We start from the raw sequence: 18,240 nt of genomic DNA, 5'->3' as shown, positions 1-18,240 counted from the left end.
TCCTAATTTGTGTTAAGTCTTCTGAGTAAATGACATGGTGAAAAGAATAACAAATCAAGCAATGATCATTTGTACTCAGACCTGTAGTAAAATCTTAACCTTAAAGTTTTTTGATAACACTCATACTACAGCTACAACATATATCATTTGCAAATATATTTTCTCTTCCACAAACCTAGATGAAGTCCTAAAGAATCCCTAATGGTAGTCCTGCTCTAGTGCAGGAATAGGTAACCTAGAGAGGGTGCGCCTGGAAGAAATCCGCATATATAAGAAAATTAATGACCCTGTCTACTTTTTCTAACTAACTGTAGGATAGGATCACATTTGAACTCAGAAACTTTAAAAAAGGGAGAGAGGCCAAAAGTAAAGGGCCCTTCTAAAATAACCAAGTAGACAAATTGAACATGCCTAAGGCTAAAACACTTCAAAAATAACTTTTACTTTCAGGAAGAGGGGAAGGAGCAAGCTGGGGCAGTCTACAGATACAGCATCACTATACACTGCCAGAAACTAAAGCCAGACATAACTGGAAACATCCACCTGTTCCCCTCCTATTTTTAAATGTATGATAGGAGGTGTTCAGCAATCTTCTTAGTTTCCTTGTCTACCAACATTCCCCAACACTTTCAAAATATGACTCAAGCCCTCACCAAAATTGGGATCACCTGGCCCAAACTACATATTCAGCCTGTCCTAGTTCTTGACCATCAGTTCTAATTTCTGTAAAAAAAAAAAAACTAGCATGCACTTGTGAACTTAGCAACAAATAAATACTAACCAGTGTGGGGAGGGTGCGGGTGTAGAAGAAAAGGCTTCTGCCTTATTCCTGCAGACCTAGTACTCTACCAACTTTACTCAGTTGTCACTTGTGCCTAAATCACCCAAAAATCATACCCTGTGTCTAACATGTTCTTGCTGTTCCACGTCTATCACTCAATTCCAGGATAGAATCTGTCTCTTGAGTTGCCCTAACCCGAATGCCACAAATATTGTCCTCCTCTCATCAGTCTGACTATACTGGCACTGGCTGCTGCTTGACACTGGATACCATATGATAGCTACTAACATACTGGATACATACCTGCTCTCAAATTCCACATCTGCTAATTCTCCATGCTGCTTTAATAAGCTGCAGTTGACTAGACATCATCTGGCTCTATTCTAAATAAACATCAAAACAACAGCTAAGGCCGGGCGCGGTGGCTCACACCTGTAATCCTAGTACTCGGGGAGGCCGAGGCGGGAGGATCGCTTGAGGTCAGGAGTTTGAGACCAGCCTGAGCAAGAGCGAGACCCCGCCTCTACTAAAATAGAAATGATCTGGACAGCTAAATATATATATATATATATATAAATAAAAGAAATCAGCTGGGCATGGTGGCACATGCCTGTAGTCCCAGCTACTCGGGAGGCTGAGGCAGGAGGATCACTTGAGCCAAGGAGTTTGAGGTTGCTGTGAGCTAGGCTGATGCCATGGCACGCTAGCCTGGGCAACAGAGCAAGACTCTGTCTCAAAAAAAAAAAAAAAAAACAGCTAATAATTTTTAAAAGTGTTGTCAATGCCCACTCTTCATATCTCACTTACATCTGAATAATAACTTGACGTTTAGCTTTATGTATTGACTTAGTTTTATATCTATATATCTCCCATTAACATAACTCCCTATATGTCCCTAAATGGTAAGACATCACAATAGGTATGTACAACTGGGCGTAGTGGCTATCAACATTTAAGGTGAGACCCAATTAGCTGGTACAAATGAACATCTAGATCTAAAAATAAAATTTACAACAAAGAGCTAAATTCATTATGTTAACACTCATAAATGTTATACCACATGATATAAGCACAACGTTATTATCATCAATACCATTTCACACTGGGCATCATTGGCTCATTGGCAAATTTCAAGCAATGGCAGATATCAAGGCAAATTCCATAGCAAAGTAGACCAAGACAGGATAATTGTATTTGGACTTCAGGGGAAGTCTAAATTTTCATGTCACGTACTCAATAGATTACACCAAAAGCTTCCATATTTATTTATTCAAGGTAGTAAAAAGTTCTAAATGAAATATTGAGTGTTTATTAATAATTTGCTTTAAGATGGACATACAACTGTAGCTAAATACAATTCAGTGAATTAAAAGCAATAACAAAGTATAAAATAAATCACTTTATGGAGGGTAATGGAAAATTTTAAACTACAATTTAGAACTGCAGTTACTAATAAGCACAATACCCCCTTTTTTAATTTAGCATGACCACACAACAGAACATGCATGTCACATACCCAACTTTTTTTCCTTTCACCTCTGATTAGTTAAGAACTTATTAAAGTATCTCACATAACCAGCCACTTGCTATAACCCACTAATCCTTTTGTCTATAACCATAGTACACAATTCATAGGCTTGATTTATATTCATATTCAAGTTCAGAAATGACATATGCTTTCACAATTCAGTTTGTGAACACAGTAGAGTTACTTGCCAATTCTTATTTCAGATCTAAGAGTTTGATTCTTCATTCAATAATTCCACAGGGTGGTAATAACAGACCCATATCCCTGACAAATATTGATGCAAATGTCCTTAACAAAATAACAGCAAAACAAAATTCACGACCACATAAAAAAGATTATAGTACACCATGACCACGTGAGATTTATTCCTGGAATGCAAGGCTGGTTCAACATACAAAAACCAATATAATACAGGACATTAACAGAATGAAGGACAAAAACCACATCATTGTCTTAACTGATGCAGAAAAAGCATTTGACAAGATTCAACACCCTTTCACTATAAAACCACTCAACAAATTAGAACTAGAAGAAAACTACTTGCTATTGTTTGATTGCCCCCTTCAAAAGGCATGTGGAAATTTAATCCCCAGTGTGGCAGTATTGGGAGGTGTGCCCTTTAAGAGGTGATTTGGTCATGAGCGCTCTGCCCTCATGAATGGATTAATCCACTTGTGGATTAATGGCTTAACAGATTAATGGAGAAATAGGTTATCTTGGGAGTAGGACTGGTGGCTTTAGAAAAACAGGAAGAGAGACCTGAGTTAGCATACCCAGCCCCCATGCCATGTAATGCCCTGGTCATCACGGACCCTGCAGAGAATTCCCACTAGCAAGAAGGCCCTCACCAGATGTGGCCCTCGACGTTAGACCTCTAAGCCTCTACAACTATAAGAAATAAATTTCTCTTCTTTATAAATTACCCAGTTTTGGCTATTCTGTTATAAACAACAAAAAAAAATGGACTAAGATATTATCTTTATGTTAAAAAGGTCATTTATGAACAGCCCACATCTAACACCATACTCAATGGTAAAAGACCAAATGCTTTTCCTCTACAATCTGGAACAAGGCAAGGATGTCCACTCTTACCACTGCTATTCAACATTGGATTGGAAGTCCTAGCCAAAGCAATTAGGCAAGAAAAATAAATATAAAAGGCATTAAAGTTAAAAAGGAAGAAATAAAATTATCTCTGTTCCCAGATGACATGATCTTTTTGTAGAAAACCCACAAATAAAAAACTGTTAGAACTAATAAAACAATTCAGTAAAGCTGCAGGATACAAAATCAACATGCAAAATTCAGTTGTACTTCTAAACAATAAAAATGAACTATCTCAAAAGGAAATTAAGAAAACAATTACATTTACAACAGCATCAAAAAGAATAAAATAATAAAGAATAAACCTAACCAAGGAGCTAGAAGACTTGTACATTGAAAACCACAAAATATTGCTGAAAGAAACGAAACATGACGCAAATAAATGGAAAAGCATCTTATTTTCATGAATTGGAAGACTTACTACTGTTATGATGTCCATACTACCCAAAGTAATCTACAGATTCAATGCAATCCCTATCAAAATCACAATAGCATTTTTTGCAGAAACAGAAAAATTCAGCCTATGATTCATATGGAATCCCAAGGGACTGTGAATAGTCCAGACAATTCTGGAAGGAAGAACAAAATTAGAGGACTCACATGTCCTAACTTCAAAACATTACTTACTGTAAAGAGATCTCACTTAACAGCAACAACAGGTTCTTGGAAACTGTGACTTTAAGCAAAACAATATACATCGGTCCTTGAATGAATGTTATAATGCTGATAAGAAACATAAATTATTTTCATTATATGTTGTTTCACTTAAAAGTCATAGTTTCCAAGAGCCCATTAGTGACGTTAAGTGAGGACTTACTATACAAAGCTACAGTAATCAAAACTCTGAGGTATTAGCATAAAGAAAGACAGATCAATAGAATATAATAGAGAACCCAAACATAAACCCTTGTGTATTTGGTCAAATTATCTTCAACAAGGGTCCCAAGACCACTTAATGGAGAAAGGAGAGTCTCTTAAGCAAATGGTGGGGGTGGACTGGACATCCACCTGCAGAAAAATAAAGTTGGACCCTTATCATACACCATATACAAAAATTAATTCAAAATAAAGACATAAGTATAAAATCTAAAACTGTAAAAGTCCTAGAAGAAAACAGGAAAAGCTTTGTGATGCTGTAGTTGGCAATGATTTCTTTGATGACACCAAAAACACGAGACAAAAGAAGCAAAAATCAGGGCCAGGCTCATTCCTGTAATCCTAGCACTTTGGGAGACCCTGGCGGGAGGACTGCTTGAGGCCAAGAGTTTGAGCCCAGCCTGAGCAATAGTGAGATTCCATCTCCACAAAAAATAGAAAAATTACCCAGGTGTGGTGGCACATGTCTATAGTCCCAGCTACTTGAGAGGCTGAGGCAGGAGGATCACTCAAGCCCAGGAGTTTGAGGTTGCAGTGAACTATGATAAGGCCACTGCACTCTAACCTGGGCAACAGAGTGAAACCTGGTCTCAAAAAAAAATTGATTTTTTTTAAGTAGGCAAAGGACTTAAATAGGCATTTCTCAAAAGATGATATACAAATGGCCACCAGCATATAAAAAGAAGCTAAACATCACTATCATCAGAGAAATGCAAACCAAAAACAGAATAAGATATCACCTCACACCCATTAGGATAGTTACTATTAAAAAAAAAAAAAACAGAAACGAATACATTATTTAGCCAGGATGTGGAGAAATTACAACTCCTGTGCACTATTAATGGGATTGTAAAATGGCGCAATTGCTATGGAAAACAGTATGAACATTCCTTTCAAAATAAAACCAGAAATACAATATGATTCAGCAATCCCACTTCTGGGTACATACTCGAATTGAAAGCAAGGTTTCAAACAGATATTTGCACACCCACGTTCACAGCAGCACTATTCACATTAGCCAAGAGGTGAAAGTAACTCAAATGTACAGTGACAGATAAATGGATAAACAAAATGCGGTATATACATACGATAGAATATTATTCAGGTTTAATAAGGAAGGAAATTCAGTAACACACTACAACATGGATGAGCCCCGAAGACATTATGCTAAGTGAAATAAGCCAGTCACACAAAGACAAATACTATGATTCTGCTTATGAGGTATCTAAAGTAGCCAAATTCATAGAAACAGAAAGTAGAATGGTGGTTACCAGGGACTGAGGGAAGGGAGAAAAGTAGAGTTCTTTGATAGGCATAGAGTTTCAAATTTGCAAGATGAAAAATTCCTGTAGACGTGTTTCACAATAGTATGAATATACGTAACACCACTAAACTGTACGCTTAAAAAATGATTAAGATGGTAAATTTTATGTTTTTTTAAATAATTTTATAGCATGTCATGATTGCACAGGTGCCATGCTAATCTTCTCTGTATCATTCCAATTTTAATATATGTGCTGCTGAAGCAAGCACTTTATATGTTTTTTATGATAAAAAAATTAAATTTAAATCTCCTTTTATCAAGCAAGCTTCTCTCATATGGTATAGACTCACAAAAATTGAGAACACCTGCCTACTAAACAAGCATATTACATAACTATTGGTATCTTTTGAGATGCAATGTTATAAATTAAGACACTGTATAATTGATATCTATTTTGGCAGACTTTTTGTCTCCTACTTAATAAGGTTTAGAATGCACAAAAGTTATGTTAATTTTACAGAAAAAAATCAAAAGAAATAATCCAACTAGCTGTTCCAAAAAACATGGAAGCACTTGGATGAGCGAGAACAATTCCGGCTACATTTTTTAAGTTACTCACTATAGAGTATGAAAATTATTATTTAAATCCATTTTACAAATGTTCAACATTTCTCTCCCATGTTCAAAATGTGTTGGTACAAGTTAAGTCTCATAGTTACTGATGAGACAAGAACACAAAACTTAAAGCCAGGGGAAAAAAGCAGCAAGAACCTTCTGGCAGCAATGCAAGCAAGCTGCATTCAAGGGTTAGCATACTAAATGGTCTCATGTGATGAAATTAGGAATTAGGAATCACTGATCTCTAAAATGCAACATTTGATTCCATTAAACTCAGGGGAGGAAGCATACAACATAAATATGATCCACTAAGAAGAGATTATCTACATACATACAGTTAGATTACTGGTGCTAGATATCACCAGCTGCCCCCCCCACACACACATTTTTGTCCTGTAACCTATTCCATTTTCCATGACTTTATACACCCATGAGTATAAAGTACACTTTAGTATGCCTTCTAAACAGACCAACTCTCACTCTGAGTCCTAAGATGATGGTAGTTTTTAAATCCTTCCTAGAGCAACAGAGACCAACAGACTACTTTATTTCTAAACCACGATGAATATATTAAAGCATCCTGCAAAACATCCCCAAAAGGACTATCAAGATGCTAAAAAAGGAAGCAAAATAATGAGTCAGCAAACATTTAATGTTAACAATGTATTATTTAATACAAATATATAGTAGGGCTAATGTTTTTATGTTTTAGTCTTGAAAGTATACTTCAGAGAACTTAAAACTACCTCTTAGATTCACAGTTATTGCAACTTTGCTGTTATGACATTGTTGTATCAACGGTTTATCTGCTAAGTCATTAGTCAGGAAAGAAACTTCTCAATTAGAAAATTCTTTCTACAGAAAAACATGTGTTGTAATGATCCATTTCACAAAAAGGTATCTGCCAAATAATGCAGCAACACTGAAAACAATATGTATGAGGAGATTCTTCTTATGCAAGGATCTCCCATCTTACTCTATAATTAACTTTGGCAACGGTACTCAAAATGCTCTTTTCATCATGAAAAACAATCTCCCTCTCCCTCTTTCCCCCCACCCACCAATGATTGTGCTCAGCTCTCCTGATTAGTAAATTCCAACTAAGAAAGGGAAAACTTTTTTCCTCCACTGCTTCATATAAATTATTCTGATGTTTGCTAAAACCTCTCTCTCGCATCATTTTACTTGAATGTTTTTCTTCATTATGTCCCCACACACAGGTTATTCCTGTGTCACCTGCTTTGCCTGACCATAACAACTTACTAGGTATTCAACTATATTTCATGTTTTTCTGTCCCAAGTTACAGAGTAACAAACAGAGTTTCTCCATTGCTATATACTTTTTAACTTAGTTACTAATAAACCTATTTCAAATTGATCATAACTTATAGATCAGAAATAAAGTCAGTGTGGCAGATTCAACTCTCACACCATAAAAACAGCATTAACACAACTCTGAAAATCTTCTATTAGGTCTAGCACTTAATATTAAAGTTTACATCAAATTATGTTGAACAGTGTGCTACCTTTCACACAAGTTGTAAAATAAGAATGTGTACGTGAATGGATATATTTGTATACACAAAAAGAAATACTGGAAGGATTAATAAGAAACATTTTTTTAATGTTTGTAGGTGAGGGGATTCCTTTTATCAAAGGAATACAGGAGGCAGGAGTCTGTGGAAGACTTCTATATATAGTTTCCCACAAAATTTTAACTTTTGAATTAGGAAAATGTATTATTCATTCAAAAAATGAAACTGAATTTTTATAATTCCTAAAATTGAAAACTAATTGGAAAAAATAAACCTAATTGTGTGCATCAAATTAATAACATAAGCATACAGAGAAAGCATTTATATTGAGTTCAGAACACAATACTTTGTTTATCCTTAGTGGGATGAATTCTAAGGACAAAAATAAGAAAATTAATCTTCATGCAACAGTTCTGTTGTTATAATATTATTTTCTTCTGAAGTTATTTTCTTTATACTATAGGAGACACCATATAAGTAATCATGTTAATGATAATAAGAACCAAGATTTTAAGTGTAAAAGAAATAACGAGCAAAGAAACTTTTAAAACACATGCTAAAATTGAAAGAGGGAAATGCAAATTAAAACCACAATCTGGTATTACTACATCTATCAGAACTGCCAAAATAAAAAACAGTGACAACACCAAAATGCTAGCAAAGGTACAGCAAAACTGATTCTTACACACTGCTGGTGGAAATGTAAAATGATACAACCACTCTGGCAAAGAGCTTAGACGGGGGTGGGAGGAAAAAAAAAGTTTCTTTAAAAACAATACATGTTTTACCATAACAATTAGTGATCTTACTCCTGAGCATTTATCCCAAAGAAAGGAAAATCAACATACACACAAAAACATGTACACGAATGTTCATAGAAGTTTCATTTGTAATAGCAAAATATTAGAAGCAACTCTGTTAGGGGTTGAATTGTGACTTTCAAAATTCATATTTTGAAGTCCTACACCTCAGTACCTCAGAATTTGACCTTATTTGGAGTCAGGGTCTTTATAAAAGTTATTAAAACCAGGTACTTAGAATGGGCCCTAATGCAACACAAATGGTGTCCTTATAAAAAGGGGAAATTTGGAGACAGGCACACAGGGAGAACATCACGTGAAAGTAAAGGCAGACATGGCGGTAATGCTTCTATAACCCAAGAAACACCAAAGATTGCCAGAAGACCACCAAAAGCTAGGAGAGAGGCATGAAACAAATTCTCTTTCACAGCCCTCAGAAGGAACCAATCCTGCCAACTCCTTGACCTTGGATTTCCAGCCTCCAGAACAATACATTTCTGTGGTTTAAGCCACCCAGTTTTTGATACTTTGTTATGACAGCCCTAACAAACTAATACAAACCCAAATATTCTTCAATGAGTAAATGGTTAAACAAACCCTGGGACCTAGGATACATCTCAGCAATAGAAAGGAATGAACTGTTGAAATTTAACAACTTGGAGGGATCTCAAAGGAATTATGCTGAATGGAAAAAAAACATTCTCACCAGGTTGTATACTGTATTATTTCTATTTATCTGACACCCTGAAAATGTCAAAATTATGAATAACATATTAATGGTTGAAAGGGATTAGGGATTAAATAGAGGGAAGGGGATAAGGGGGAGGTGAGTGTACCATAAATGAGTAGCACAAGGGATCTCTGTGATGATGGAAAAGTTCTCTGTCTTGGTGGTGGTGGTTATGCCATTCTATGCGTGATAAAACTGCATAGACTTATACACATACACAGTTACATAAATGAATATGTATAACTTGTAAAATCTGAATAAAGTCAGACCTCCATATCTGCGAGTTCCTCCAAATACTCGGGGGAAAAATGAAAAATAACAATAAAAAATACAAATGAAAACAATATAAGAAATATGTACATAGCATTTACATTGTCAGAGGTATAATTATCTAGAGATGATTTAAAGTATATGGGAGGATGTGCGTAGGTTATGTGCAAATACTAGGCCATCTTATCTAAGGGACATAAGCATCCATTGATTTTGGTATCCTTGGGTCTTGGAACCAATCCCCAGAGAATATCAAGGGATGACTGTATGTAGACTGTACCAGTGTCAATTTCCTGGTCTTGATATTGTATTACAGTTAAGAAAGACATTACCATTGGGGGAAAGTGAATAAATGATACATGGGACCTTGCTTCTATTTTTGTAACTTTCTATAAATCTACTATTATACCAAGATTTAAAAATTTTTAAACAGAATCTTAAAATTTTTAATAGAATACACAAGAAAACTGAAAGCAGGGACTGGAACAGGTATTTGTATGTCTACGTTCATAACAGCATTTTTCACAATTGCCAAAAGGTAGAAGCAACTCAAGTGTCCATCAATGGAAGAATGGATAAACACAATGTGGTACATGAATACAATAAAAAACTGGCATTCACCCTTAAAAAAGGAAGAAAATTCCGACACATGCTATAACATGGATGAACCTAGAAGACATTATCCTTAGTGAAATGAGCCAGTCACAAAAGGAAAAATAGTCTAAAATTCCACTAATATGGAATATATATGTGAGGTACCTAGAAGAGTCAAATTCAAAGAGAAAGTAGAATGCTGGTTGGGTGGCCAGGGGAATGGTAAATTAGTGCTAAATGGGTACTGAGTTTCAGCTGGGAAAGATGAAGTTCTGGAGATGGATGGTAGTGATGGTTACACAATGATGTGAATGTACATAAAGCCACTGGACTATACACTTAAAAATGGTTAAAATAGCATATTTTATGTTGTGCATATTTTGCCATAATAAAAAAAATTTTAAAAACAAAATGTTTAATTGGAAGTACTAATATAAACTCATGATTTTTTTAAAAAAATCAAAAACAAGTATATGATTACAGTGTACTAGAATATACTATTAATATATCAATGAAAGTTTTATTATAAGTGTCATTATAAATAAAACTCAAAAAACAGTGAGCATAAATCCACACTATCATTATAGTAACTAAAATCAACACTGTAATTTGAAAATTGGTAACTAAAGGAAAATATTATTTACCCTGTCTTTCCATTAAGAATTGTATTTCAGCTAACAATCTCAGTTGAAGGAAAGCTCTCCTTTAACAAAGCCAGTGAATACAGAATGAGTGACTTAGAAAACTGTTTCATAATGAAATGAGTGACTCAAGCAAGGATTATTAACTATTGTTAAAGATATTAGGTGTATGATTGATACAGAAATGGCCATCTTTTAGTTCCCACGTAAAACCACACAGATTAAAATGTGAAAATCTAGCAGTGCAATGGGAGGATCAGATGGTCATCACCCTAAAGCTAGGGATTAATTTTATTATCACTAATGTATCCATTGATGAGATATATTAAATACACGAAATCACCAAGGATGTGCTCTAGCCAAAAATATTTAAATTGAAATCCTGAAGGTTTTTTTTTTTTTTTTTTTTTTTTTTTTGAGACAAGGTCTCTCCCTGTAGTCTGGGCTAGAGTGCAGTGGCGTCATCGTAACTCACTGCAACCTCAAATTCCTGGGTTCAAGTGATCCTCCTGCCTCAGCCTCCCCAGGAGCTGGTATTACACAGGCATGTGCCACCACACCCAGCTAATTTTTCTAATTTTTTTTGTAGAGACGGTCTTGCTCTTGTTTAGGCTGCTCTCAAATTCCTGACCTCAAGTTATCCTCCCGCCTCAGCCTCATGAAGGCTTTAAATGTAACTTCCACTACAGGAAATACAGGGACAAGTGGTCAAGCCTATATGACCACTAAAGAACAGAAACATCCAGAAGCTAGAACTTTCCAAAGAAAACTGTCCCCAACTATTCAACAAGATGGTGTCACTAAAAGATGTGGTGGTGGGGTACAATATGGCTAACTCTCAATGTGCTGAAAGAAGCCAGTCATAAAAGTACCTACTGTATGATTTCCTTTATATGAAATTCAAAATTCTAAAAGATGCAAACTAATCTACCTTGACAGAAAGGAGATCAGTAATTGCCTGGAGCCAAAGTAGAAGGAGAGACTGACTGCAAAGATGCAAAAAGAAATTTTAAGGGTGATGGAGATTTTTTTGATTATGGTGGGAGGTTACAAGGGAATATTCATTATGAGTGAAGTTTGTTGTACATAAATTATGCCTCAATATATAGTCATGTATCACTTAACAATGAGTATAAGTTCTGAGAAATACATCATTGGGTGATTCTGCCACTGTGCAAACATCAGTGTACTTACATAAACCTAAACAGTATAGCCTACTACATACCTAGGCTACATGGTATAGCTTATTTCTCCCAGGCTACAAACCTGTACAGCATGTTACTGTATTCAATACCGTAGGTGACTATAACACAATGCTAAGTATTTATGTATTTAAACACAGAAAAGGTACAGTAAGCCAGACACAGTGACAGTGGTACAAGCCTGTAATCCCAGCTACTTGGAAGGCTGAGGTAGGAGGATCCCTTGAGCCCAGAAGTTCAAGACCACACTGGGTAACACAGCGAGATCCTGTCTCCAACAACAACAAAAAAGTACAGCAAAATATGATATAAAAGTTTTTTTTAATGGTATGCCTGTATAGGGCACTGGAGCTTACAAGACTGGAAGTTGCTCTGGGTGAGTGAGCGGGTGAATGGTGACTGAATGTGAAGACCTAAGACATTACTATATACTGCTGTACACTTTATAAACACTGTACACCTAGACAACAATAAATTTATTTTTAAAAATATTTTTCTTGGCTAGGTGTGGTGGCTCACGCCTGTAATCCCAGAAATTTTGGAGGCCAAGGCAGGAGGATCGGTTGAGGCCAGTTCAAGATCAGCCTCAGCAACACAGCGAGATCTATTATCTACAAAAAACCGAAAAATTAGCCAGGCGTGGTGATGCATGTCTGTAGTCCTAGCTACTTGGGAGGCTGAGGCAAGTGTATCCCTTGAGCCCAGGAGTTTGAGGTTGTGGTGAGCTATGATGCCACTGCACTCTAGCCCAGGCAACAGAGCAAGACCCTGTCTCAAAAATAAATTAATTAATTAAACAATGATTAAAAGTATAGTATAAAAAAGTATAAACCAGTAACATATTCCTTTATTATCAGGTATTACATATTGTACAGAACTGTATGTGCTATATTTTTATATGACTGGCAGCTGGCAGCACAGCTTTGCTTACACCAGCATCACCACAAACAGGTGAGAAATGCATTGTGCTACAATGTGACTAGGTGAGAGGAATTTTTGAGTTCCGTTACAATCTTACTGGAACACCGCCATGTATGTATGTAGTCCACTGTTGACCAAAACATTGTTATTCAGCACTTGACTGTAGTTGATATAAAAAGAGGGTGGACAATGCTAGATTATTATAGTTAAGGCTTAAGGGACCAGATTCAATGCATAAGCACAGTTTGGCTAAACCAGCTAGAACAAACAATTATAAATAATTGGAGAAATTTGAATATGGACTGGGCATTAAGAAAATGAAATTTTAAGAGCAAAAATACAAATTAAAAAATTAAGAAAAAATAGAAAAATGAAATTTTATTGACATGGAAAGATGGAGCTATATAAAAAAGGAAGGAAGAAAGAAAAGGAGGGAGACAAGAAAGACACAAAAGCCCATGTACAGGATGATGTCTCTTCTTTCTAATGGCACATATGTGTGCATAGAGAATATCTGAAAAACAGAAATAGGATGGTTTTGCTTTATTTGTACGTATCCATATTTTCTAACTTTCTACAATGTACATGTACAACATTGTTAAGAATATTTAACTTTTAAAGTATATTTAAAAATCAATCCAGAGGTGAGGGGAAGGGGAAAGAAAAAAAAATCAATCCAAAGCACATGAAAGATCTTCAAATCACTATTTATTAGGGAAATGTAAATCAAACCACAATAAGGTACTACTTAACCCATTAGGATGGCCATTACTTAAAAAATAAATAACAAATATTAGTGAGGATATGGATAAACTGAAATCTTGTGAATTGCTAATGGGAATGTAAAATGGTACAGGCACTGTGAAAATAGTATGACTGTTCCTTTAAAAATTAAACATAGACTTATACCGTATGATCCAGTAATTGCACTTCCAAAGAACTGAAGGACTCAAAGAGATATTTAATACACCCATGTTCATAGCAGCACTATTCACAATAGCCAAAAGTTGGAAACAACCCAAATATCCTTATCAACAGATGAACAGATAAAGAAAATGTGGTACATACATACAATGGAATATTATTCAGTCTTAAAAAGGAAGGAAATTCTGACATATTAAACATGAATAAACCTTGAATTCATTAAGCTAAAGGAAATAAACCAGTCACAAAAAAGGACAAATATTCTATGATTCTATAAATATGGAATACACATATGAATGAAGTACCTAAAGGAGTGAAATTCAAATAGAGTGTAAAATTCTGGTTGTCAGGTACTGGGGGTATAAGGGAGAATAAAGAATCATTGTTCATGGGTACAGAGTTTCAGTTTGGGAAGACTAAAAAGTTCTGGAGATGGATGGCAGTGATAGTTGCACAACAATGTGAATATACTTAATGCCACCAAACTGTGCCCTTCAAAATGGTTAAAATAGCAAATTTTGTTTATGTATATGCTACCACAATTTTTAAAAATCTGTCCAGTCAAAATCCTAACAAGATTTTTTCCAAAATCAACAAGCTGATTCTTAGTTTTGAAACAGCAGAGAAAATTGAATAGCCAAAACCATTTTGAAAAAGTTGAGAGGACTCAACTTGATATCAAGGCTTTCTATAAAGGTACAGTAACAAGACAGTGTGAATGGTGACCAAGACAGATCAACAGAATAGAACAGAAAATCTTGAATTAGACCTACACACATATGGTCATTTGATTTTTGACAAAGGTGCCAAGGCAATTCAATGAAGAAAGATGGACTCTTCAACAAACAGTGCCGGAATGACTGGATATCCATATGTCCAAGAAAAGTTAATTATTCCCATACCTTGTATCATATGCAAAGATTAACTCAAAATGGATGCTAGACTCAAATGTAAAAACCTAAAACTATAAAAACTTCTAGGCAGCTTTATCTGCAGCCACCAAAAGTGGAAACTGAAATGTCCTTCAACTGGTGAATGGATAATAAGCAAATTATGTTACATCCATACAATGGAATACTATACAGTAATAAAAAGGCACAAATTTCTGCTACACACAAGGGGGCTGAATCTCAAATGCATCATGTTAAGTGAAAGAAACTAGGCTCAATGGGTTATCTCATACTTGTTGTATGAAATAATTTATATGATAGTCTGGAAAAAGCAAAAACCAATATGGATGAAAACAAGATCAGCGGTTGCCACAGACTGGGTTGGGGGAGAAAAAATGACTACCAAAGAGATTTGGACATGGGAGTATTGGAATTATCCTATATCTTGATTGTGGGGATGGTTAGACAACCGTATACATTTGTCAAAACTCACAGAACTATACACTACAAAGAGTAAATTGGACTGCACATAAATATCTTGATTTTTTAAAAAATCTGTGTCCATCAGTGTTTGTCCCCCCACAACACTCAAATGCTTCCTTCTGATTTATTCCATCAGCATCTACACTGGAACCCCAAACTATCTGTTTTAGCTGTCTAAATAATATCTAACTCCATGTTGCTATATGAACATTATTAACACGTATGTTGTCTTTCATACCAATTGACACAAGATTGAAGGTTTTTGCCAAAGGCTATATGCATCTATAATTTTAACAGATCATATCAAAACTGCTCTCCACAGACAGGGGTTATACCAATTTATACTTCTACCAGCGTATGTATGGATCTATCAGTTTCACCAACAATGCTGTTAAGACTTAAAGATTTTGGCAATCTGGCAAGTGAAAAGTGGTATTCAGGGTATAGGTTAACTCCCTACACGAAATTCCACTTCACAAACTTAGGAACCAAGCATACGTTTTCAATAAATCCTTTGTTATTCAAAACATCAACCAAACAGATTTGAATAATGTGATATTCATCACTATCTGAACTCTTGCTAAGGAAATCAGGAATAAAACAGGTTTGGCTAAGAAGGGATATTTGTATTAAATTAAATTAAAATTAATATTCACTTCTCTAATTTTCTTGTTTAAGTGTTATTCATATTGTCTTTTCCACAAATGCTCTTTGATCATATCCTTTACCCATTTTTTACAGATGCCAAACAACTTTTTATGTGTTAGGATAGATGGCCCTTCAGGCTTCATACGTCAAAGGTTCTTTCCACCGCTTCCAGAGACAGACCATTTCCTACTAACATGGCTTTTTTGTGCAAAAGGTGTTACATACAGCCCTACCATATCTCCTAGTCTGACTAAACCTCGTCCTCTAGGGCTTTATCTTGTAGCTCGCTCACCCCCTTACCTACTCCCATTGCCACATACAAAGGATATTATTTTGCACTTGAGCTTTCTCTGAGATCAGCCATCCCTGGGCTAGCGCACTATTCTCCATGCTTCTTTGATGCACTACCTACCCACCCCGCTACACATTTTTTGTAATCTGCACATTTTATCAGTCTCCAAGAATGCTAAAAATAGGAGTCTGCAGAGGTTTTTTTCTGTTCATGTTGTTGTTTCTGTATTATACCTGAGGAAAAAAAATACTCTCACACCACCATGATAAGACAAGTCTTACCAAAGTACTTAAGCAAGTAATGGCATAAAATGGCTTCTATGGTACATTAACTTCCCCTAAATACTAATCAACACTGAATATTTTTTAAAAGGTTAAAAGCTTTTCTCAATGGCTATGAGGCAAAAATCTGGGCTGGAACTTGTCTTCTGCACATTTGTCTCACAAATATATGGTTGTCTTATTAGGATAATCCACATAACAGCTCTTCAGAACATAAATGAGATTATGCTTTTTAAGTATTCTGAATTACTCAATTTCAAACATAAGGTTTTAGTTACATTCCTTTGTATTTAAGTTAATATCTAAAACTATCACACAGAAAACCCTAAAATATTTCACACCTCATTCAATACATGCAATAAAAACAATATTGTTTCCTTACAATTATGTACACAAAATGATCTCTAGTAAAATCTTGAGCAGCAGAAAATCCCCAACAGCTGCTGTACTTTACCATCAATCTTATTATAAAGCAATGGGCATTTGCCATGGTTTGAATATGGCTTGTTTGTCCCCACTAAAACTCATGTTGAAATTTGATCCCCAGTGTGGCAGTACTGGGAGGTGGGGCCTACTGGGAGGTGTCTGGGTCATAAAGGCTGATCACACATGAACGACTTGGTGCCAGTTCAGTGAGGTAGTGAGTGAGTGAGTGAGTTCTCGCTCTGGTGAAACTAGATTAGTTCTTGCAGGAACAGATTAGTTCAAAAGAGACTGAGTTGTTATAAAGCCAGGATATCTCCCTTGGGTTTTCTCTAAGGTGTCTGCTTCCCCTTTGACATTCTCCACCATGTTTTGACCTAAGACATAACCCTCACCAGAAGCCAAGCAGATGTCATGCAATGTTTCTCAGCCTGCAGAACTAAATAAACCTCTTTTGTTTATAAATTACCCAGCCTCAGGTACAGCAATACAAAACAGCATTTGTTGTAATTGTACTTCCGGGAGAGGAGCAGTAACTCTTCCATAATACCTATAGGTGATGGCTTAATAAATGATGGAAAATTCCATCTACAAGAGAGCAGTTCTCTTAATTTTCAATATAAGAATATAAAATTGCTTGTTAAAATGCAGGGTCAAAGGCCCCACACCAGGGACTCATTCAGTAAGGTGCATATGTAAGTCTCAGGTATCTGTATTATTCACAAATCCCCTAACATAGGTGAATCCATACCCCACTTTAAGAACAGCAACTATTAAGACATGGAATTAGCAACCTGTGATATACAGGATGACCCAGTTTTAGAGACACAGAAAGCATAAGTAGCTAGGAAAGAGAAGCAAACATGCTTCCCCTTTCCTGCCTTGGGCCACTTAATCATCTGATCCTTATTCACTCACATGCCAGGAACCCACAGCTCAATGATGCATTTCCTCAGAATGTCCTTAAAAAGCTTCCCAGAGACTAAGCTACCAGTGGCCACCACACCACTCTTCTTTCCACAAACAAGAAATGTACCCTTCCTGAAAGGTATTGCCCAAATTTAAGCTAACCAAAATTGAAAATCTCCAGGAAGTTCACTCCCTATAGATTGCAGTTCGCCACTGGGATTTTCCTCTATCCATTTTCTATCTTCTACAAAAACACTAGAAGTCACCCAGTTTTTAGTCTGAATAACCCAAGACAGAAGTTTACTCAACTTGAAAAATTTATCAGGTAAAAAGGGTGTATTTTTTAAACTGTGAGTTTAACAAAAATACAAGGAAACCTCTTCAGGCATTTATATATTTAAATATCATCAATCCCCATTGCAATCCCAACAAGTTCCTGCAAAGACTAAAGACCAATGTTTTTTTTTTTAATTCCCCCTCCCAGTGCTTTTTTCATTAATGAAATTGAACCTACAGCTCCATTTAT

General features: G+C 35.7%; 1 protein-coding gene and 1 non-coding gene across 5 annotated transcripts in view; both read right to left on the bottom strand.

The window, feature by feature from the left end:
• STAG2 (stromal antigen 2) overlaps positions 1-18,240 on the bottom strand; it is a 125,399-nt gene that overhangs the window by 79,919 nt on the left and 27,240 nt on the right. The window lies entirely within an intron of this gene.
• Positions 5,712-5,822, bottom strand: LOC123628958. Its single transcript, XR_006731837.1, has one exon. It is a non-coding gene; the product is annotated as a U6 spliceosomal RNA (small nuclear RNA).

This window comes from Lemur catta, chromosome X, assembly GCF_020740605.2.
Source record: "Lemur catta isolate mLemCat1 chromosome X, mLemCat1.pri, whole genome shotgun sequence".
NCBI lineage: Eukaryota > Metazoa > Chordata > Mammalia > Primates > Lemuridae > Lemur > Lemur catta.
The sequence above is the reverse complement of the archived record's forward strand: the minus strand, read 5'-3'. Positions and strand labels throughout refer to the sequence as shown.